The sequence below is a fragment of the Nycticebus coucang genome, chromosome 9 (genome assembly GCF_027406575.1).
Source record: "Nycticebus coucang isolate mNycCou1 chromosome 9, mNycCou1.pri, whole genome shotgun sequence".
Classification (NCBI taxonomy): domain Eukaryota; kingdom Metazoa; phylum Chordata; class Mammalia; order Primates; family Lorisidae; genus Nycticebus; species Nycticebus coucang.
In genome coordinates this window covers 35,585,420-35,592,861 of record NC_069788.1, presented here as the reverse complement: position 1 = coordinate 35,592,861, position 7,442 = coordinate 35,585,420, and the positions used below count along the sequence as shown (strand labels likewise).

General features: G+C 53.2%; 1 pseudogene; it reads left to right on the top strand.

Annotated features, from left to right (window-relative positions):
* The first annotated feature begins 4,352 nt into the window (after positions 1-4,352).
* On the top strand, positions 4,353-6,801 carry LOC128594659 (putative uncharacterized protein encoded by LINC03040; annotated as a pseudogene).
* The last annotated feature ends 641 nt before the right edge of the window (positions 6,802-7,442 follow it).

Genomic DNA, 7,442 nt, shown 5'->3' with positions numbered 1-7,442 from the left:
CCTGGGAAAAGGCAGGGTCCAGCCAGCAATCTGCTCCATGTGGCTCTGGCATGATTCAGCTGGGTGGCCCTGACAAGGGGGCCTAGTCAGGAAGGGAGGGAAGGCCTGGGGACACTCACTGATCTCAGTATAGCTGCCAAAGAGCTTCCTCTAGTACACATGTCCCCACCACCACCCTCCCTACCCCCGAAACATAGCCCAACCCTATGGGACACCTGTGGGCAGAGCCCTAGGCTAGGCCTAGAGGTGACAGCCAGGGTGAGAAAGAGCAGGGGTGGCCAGGTCAGCAGCCCCCCATCGGCCCTTCTAGGAGACCAATAAGAATGCTATGAAAGGTAGGTTCAAGGCCAGCTCTAAGTTCCTGCTACGGACAGGGCTTACAGTGGGGTTGGACACAGCCCTGTCCTCAGGAGCCCCAGCTTGAGGGAAGAAATAGTCCTGTCCTCAGGGAGCCCCAATCTGAAGGGAGACACGGCCCTGTCCTGGGGGAGCCCCAGTCTGAGGGAGAGCCCCAATGTGATGGAATCATCATGCCACTTGCCCTCTCTTGAGTTTTCTGTGTGACCTTGGCATTTTCACTCAACTTCTTAGAGGCTCTGTTTTTTTGCCTGTATAATGGCAACACTGCCACACACCTCAAGGACATCTGGGGCTTTCCTGTCAGATCACAAAAGCTGAGTAAAAGGAAGCTATTCTTTTTCAATTGGGGTTTTCCTGCAGAAGAAATCAGTACTTTTTCTCTAATTGTGAAAGCCAATTGCAGTGGGATCTCATGCACTTCCCACACTGACCCCAAAGACAACATCTGGAGGGTCTGGCTGCCCTGACACTTGTGGCCTCCCAGGCAGCTCAAGATGTACATTTATAGTCAATAAATAGTGCAGGACAGGGACAAGGCAAGCCCTGCAGTCACCCACCCCAGGCCAGTTCACTCCAGGGCTATGGAGGATGCGGGAGGAAGCAAGGTCCTTCTGACTACCCACCTGCCCCTGCCACTCCTGTCTGTCAACCGGGGGGACCCTGGACAGCGTCAGGCCTGGCTTCATGGCGCCTGGGGATGAACCCACTCCAACCAGCAACTGTGAGTGAAGATGGGAAGCTGGCAAGAGGTTTAAGTGTTTGTGTGTTTGTTGCCAGCCCAGTCACAGCTAAAGAGTAGAATTCCCTCCTACCTCCACTGACAGTTGAGGCCACATGCATCTGTCTCAGGGAGTAAGCCTTTCCCTGGCCTACAGAGTGCAGCCACAAAGTGAAAATACCCCTAGAAAAGCTGTCCAGTGGCTTCTGGCCACTGACTTCCTGAGTACCTAGTTTTTAAAATTTACTTTTTATTGAGGTGCCACAGTTATGCATCCAACTGCCCAATTCTTAAAGGCCCAGCTTAGTGAACTTTTACATATGTATACACCCATGTAACCACCACCCAGAGTGAGCACAGAATACTTCAGCATCCAGGAGGTCCCCTAGATGTAAACATTGTTCTGACTTTTATCAACATAGATCTGCTTTACTTGATTGGAACCTCATGTAAATGGAATCATAGAAACATGTGCACTCTTTTCTGTCTGCTTCATATTATTCAACATTGCGGCTTTGAGGTTCATCCATGTTGCTTGTGTGATACTAGGTCTTCCTTTTTCGTTGCTGAGCAGTATTCCATTGAATAGATATACCACAATTTACTGATTCTACTGATAATGGACGTCTGGGTTGTTTCCAATTTTTTACTATAATTAAAGCAGGCACAGTGTTCTTGTATAAATTTTCTTATGCATATAAACATGGCAAACCATTCTTGAGATCAGAATTTGAGGGGCACATGTGGTTAAGAATTCTAGGAGAGAAAAGAGGAATTAAAAATTACTGAGTTCGTACTCTGGGCCATGAGCTTTATTTTATCCACTGGGCCAGTCACAAGGGAAGGAAGACAGAGACAGAGCAGCCCCCAAGAGGACCCACACCCACCTCATCACTGAGCCTTGGAGGCAGTTAGAGTGTGTGTTTGTGGATATGTGTGACTGTACATATTTGTTTTCTAGGGCTTCCATAACAAATTACCATAAACTCAGTAGCTTAAAACAACATGTAAGGAGAACAGAAGTCTGAAATCAAGGTGTTGGCAGGGTCTGTTCCTCCAGGAGGCTCTGAAGGAGAACCTGTTGCACCCTCATCTCTCACGTTCTGATCTCCAATTCATGGCATTACTTGGCTTGTAGCTTCGTTACTCTAATTTCTGCCTCCATTGTCATGTGGCCTATAGCCTTTTTCTCTGGGTATTTCCATGTCTCTATCTCCAAGTCTCTCTCCTTATAAGGATGGCAGACATTGGATTTGGGATTTGGGGCCCACCCTAATCCAGTAAAATTTGATCTTAACTTGATTATATCTGTAAAGACCCAATTTCCAACTAAGGTCATATTCCCTGATTCGGGGGGTTATGACTCCGACTTATCTTTGGTGGGGGTAAACAGTTCAACCAACAACAGTGATTATGACTATTCGTTTGTGTGTTTGAGATGGTCGGTGTGCATGAGTGTCTGTGTGGGTGTACATTAACTGTATATAAGCATAGGGAAGTACCAAGTGTGTGACATGCGTGCACTTTTGAGAATGTGTCTGCGCTGGTGTTCTTGGTTGTACTTATGTGACTGTGGGCATGTATATGAGTGTGTGTGTGTGTTACTGTGTCCATGCTTGGAGACCCTGCTGGATAGATTGAGAAGGGTGACAAGGAAGGTGGTAGCAGTAAGTTGAAAGTGTTTGGGGCCCTCCTGGTGAGCAGGCAGGGCCTTGCCTCATGAATCTGGAGACTAGTTGGTGGATGCCAGCTCTGAGAAACAAGGACAGGGGTGTGTATTGAGCTGGGGTGCAGGCTGGTAGGCCCAGACAGTGGCTTCCTACAGCAGTGCCTATTTTCAGGTTCCCTTCTAAGAATATTCCTAGAAGGCCCCTCCACCCAAGGTCCTTGCACTCAATTTCCCTGGATAGGGAGGGAAGCACTGGCTGACTCATCCCATCCCTAGTGCTCAGCTACTTTTTGTGACAACCAGGTAGGGCTTCACTGACCGCACTCCTAGGCCAGTCCAGAGTAGCACCCAATCACAACCCCCATGCCCCATCATGCCTCTCAACCTGTGTACTGTACCTGGGTTGGGGCTGGACCCAAAGACTGGGGTGAGCACGTGGTCAGTCAGGTAAGTCCCAGGATGAGGGCCTCTTTCTTAGGTAAACCCAGCACCAAGTGACAGGATATTGGGAGCATTTCCCCAGTAGTGATGTTGGCTCACAGCCTGCTCTGAGCTGGGTTACCTCATTTAAACTTCACAACCAAGTTCAGATGTTCTCATTATCCCCATTTTATAGAAGCAATCACTGAGGCTCCAAGGAGTTAAGTGATCTGCTGTGGATTATATACATTTGTTGGAATTTTTAACTATCTCCAGAAATCTATATCCTCCACCTCCAACCCAGACTCAGACCACTGTTGCTCTCACACGGCCCACCGGCCCACCCCCCATTCAGTCTTGCCCCCATCCTGCCCCAGGAAGATTCCCTGGTCCATGGAGTGGAGGATGTTGGGGTGGTCTCTTTTTCCCTCCCATCCTCTTGGCTTCCTCTGTGAGGTCTTGGTCATGATTTCATTGTGGCAGCAAACTTACTGCCTTTTGAGTACTCTGTATTGGTGGGTCTGCATGTACACACCTGGAGAGGGGGTGTCTGGCCATGAGGGTGCACCTTCAAGTGCTTTTCCTTACCAGGGACACGTGGGTGCAGCTGCTGTGGGACGTACATTGCACTGGTTGCATCTGTGAGTATGCCTAGACACAAGTGTGTGAGCCCATGTGAGTTTTCATGAAGAGCCTGCCTCCCTGTGTGCTTGGAGTTCTGCAGAATTACTCCTCTTTTCTCCTCCCTTCCCAGATAATTGCCACCATGTTTAGTTCAGATTCCCAGGCTCCAGGTAAGGGCATGATGAAAACTGCCTGTGACTGGGACAGAGACACCTGAGTTTCAAGCCCCGCCCACACTGCCAGTGCCCTTAAGCGGGCATCACCCCACCCAGGCAGCAGGAGTGTCCTCACCCAATGGGATGGGGTGACACGGGCTTGGGGAGGAGGCAGCAGTGCAGCTTTCAGCTCCCCAGACAGGAGGCACATTGCACCAGCACTCGGTAGGTTGTAGGAAAGCAGGGTCGAGCCAGGACTTGGCACTGACTACAAAGGGTGGGGGACACCCCCCAGCACTGCCGCCACTGCCGGCCAGGGGAGGGGCTGTGACGTTCAGTGGCCTCATGCAGCTGAGAGGAAGTAGCTAATTGCCGACCTGATGACTGGTGCCTGAGGAGTGGGGTGATGATGCCACTGGCAGAAGCAGGCGCCCTGGCCCAAGGAGGGGGCCTTTCAGCGAAGGGGTGGGCCTGCACTCTGCAGAGGGTGAGGCTGACAAGGGTGAGGCTGAGGTGGCTGTAGCCGAAGGAGAAAGGGCTAGGGGTTTGTTGAGGCTGTGACCGTGGGAAAGGGCTTCTCCAGGGCTTCCCTCAGCTTCAATGGAAAAGAGTTCAGAGGGGATGAGGGGAGATGGGAAGGGGCTTCAGGGAGTGAGGGTAGCAGAGGGTTCCTCTTCTTGCTCCCCCTTTGCTATACTCCTTCCAGCTTCCCTTCTCTCCTTTCCTCCACCTTAAGCCCCTCTGTAGCCAAAGTTGATGAGGAAGGAGAGAGTGGATGGAAGGTGTTTTCACCAGAAGAGCCCCAGGCACTAGCAGCCTGCCTTGCTAAAGGCAGAGCATCCTGAAGAAGCAGTGAGACTTTAGCTGTCCTCAAAGACAGGAAAAGAGGGTGCTCAGGTAGAAAGAACAGCACAATCACTAGGCAGTGGGGTTTGGTGAGGCCGATGGAAGCCCGGGGCTTGGCTGCAATGGTTCTGAGGAAGTGGGCAGGACATTCTGCACCCAGGGCCATGCTGTCCCTTCTTGGCAGAAACAGTGGGTACCCAGTAACTAGAGCTTTTCCCAAATGCTGGCCTCTGGTCTTGGCATACCCAGCCCTGGACTGCCTGAGCAAGGGCCAGGACCAGGTCAGGAGCCTCTCAGAGGGGGACCCCACTCCCCAAATTCCCAGATTATCAACCCCAGAGGATTTCAGCCTTGAATCCCAAGAAACAGAACCCATCTATCTGTAGGTCAGTCCTCTGGGTCCCCAGCGCCCCCTATGGGCAGGAAGCAACACATGCAGGGGAGCCGCTTCCATCAGCCTGGGGCAGGGGTAGGAGGTGGAGGGTGGAGCAGACACAGACTTGCCCCCTCCCAGAAGCACACAGATCATGCCTCAGACACACACACACACACACACTCCAAGCCCCACAGTGTGAAGAAGGAGACAAGGATCCTGACTCTAGGATCTAGTCGGATGAGGGAAATTTAGGCCCTATCCTCAGGAAGCTGCCAGTCTGATGGAGGAGACATGTACTGCCCCTGAAAGCCCCCTTCTGAAGGATGAAACTCTGGCATCGGGCTTCAGGAAACTCCCAGAAACACAACCCCGAGCCCTAGGGGATCTCTCAAATGGGGGAGACGCGTTGCATTTTTGAGAGCCCTAATCTGTTTCTGAACACGGATTAGACATTTCAGTGCCTCTAGATTTACCATAAAAAATAGAAGATGTCCAGTTAAATAGAACATCAGATCAACAACGAATGGTATTTAGCATAAGTATATCCCATACCATATTTGGGACATACTTACACTAAAAAAATCTCAATGTAACTGGAGGTCTTGTATTTTCATTTGTCAAATCTGGCAACCCTCAATGTCTCCGGGTTGAAGGAGGATGAAGGGCACCTCCTCCATCCCAGACTTGGAAAGCAGGTAAACACAGCCGCATGCTCAGAAGGCAGGGGTGGGGCAGGAGAAGTGTCGGGGGCTCCAGCTCACACCAGTTTAAAATTCCTTCCAGGCCAGATCCCTAATCCCTCCGTGCACAATGGCCCCTTCTCCCCCGCCGCCCGCGCCCACGCCCTCCCCCGCGGGGCCGTGGCAGTGCCACCACCGGCCTCTTTAAGCCCCTTTGAAGCCTCCAGAGTCCCGCTCCGCAGGAGGCCCCGCCGCTATGCCAGCTATGCCAGCTATGTCCCCGCCGCCGCCGGCCGCCACCGCTCCTCCATTAATACTGGCTAATCTGGCTAATAAATAAACTCCCCTCGCAGCTCCAGCCCCCCACTGACTCCTCCCCATTCCCCCAGAATTGATTTGCGGCTCCACGAGAAAAGCAGCCTCACTCCACTCTTACTCTCTTCTCATTTCTCTGACTTTTTTTCTATTGCTGTCCTAGGTCTGTCGCTCCTCTCTGCCTCCTGGGACATTTGGGACTTGGAAAGTCTCTGCGAGGACCATTGCATTTACCTCGCTTGTTTTCAGCCCACCTGCGCACAAGGGGCAGGACACCGGGCTGCGCGCACTCCCTGGGCTCGCGGGCGGCGGAGCGCCGGGCGGAGGCGGGAGAGACACAGGCCACACCCCTCCCCGCTGCGCGCCACTTGGCCGCGGCAGGTGACTCGCTGAGGGGAGGCGCCGGCGCCACCTGCGTCGGGAGTCCGTTCTCCGCGGCCTCTGCCGCCCCCTGCGTCCCCACCCGGACTTCCGAGAGTCTGACTCACAGACGAGCCGGCATCGCTTCACCTCCTACTACACACCCGGAGCGCGCGGAGAAATTACAGGATTGCAGGGGCCCGGCTAATACTCTCTAATTACCCACCGCCGCTGTCATCCGAGCGCTCCGCAGCGCTGGGCCAACGCGCCACAATTAGGCCGCCCTTCCCTCCCGGGTCCTGAATCCTGCCCTACACCACCACCCCTCCTCGCCCGCAGGCCGGGTCCCCACGACCCCTGGCTGCCGCCTCCAACCGCCCTCCGGGATTGCCCCTCAGCCCCAAGATAGGAGGCCTTACCTAAGGCTGGAGGAAATGAGGAAAGAGGAGATGGCATCCCCTCCTCTCCCAACCCCTCAATCCCCCAACACCCCCACACAACCTACAGTCCTTGTAGGTCTCTGCTGGGAGAGACCGGGTGCCTAGGGAGGAGGCAAGAACCTATTTCCTTGACAGAAACAATGAGGTCTGTGGGAAAGTTAACTGTCAGCGGGAGGGGTGGGTAGAGCACACAAGACAACAAACAGTACCCCATTTTACTCTTGGGGTACACATGGAGAAGTGAAGGCTCTCAGGAAGGCCACCGAGCCAGAACTTCCAGATCAGCTCATTTAATGGGGGCCGTGGTGGCTTTGTGACAAGCACCACAGGCTCCCTCCTCTGGAAGGGAAATAACCTTTCTGCAAAGAAAAGTGATACCCCCATCACAGACCTTGAATGCCCGCCAGCTGGCCAGCTGTGGCCCTTTGGTCATGAGGGAGCTGGTGAGGAATGAGGTGGCTCAGGTGTCCCATCCCAGG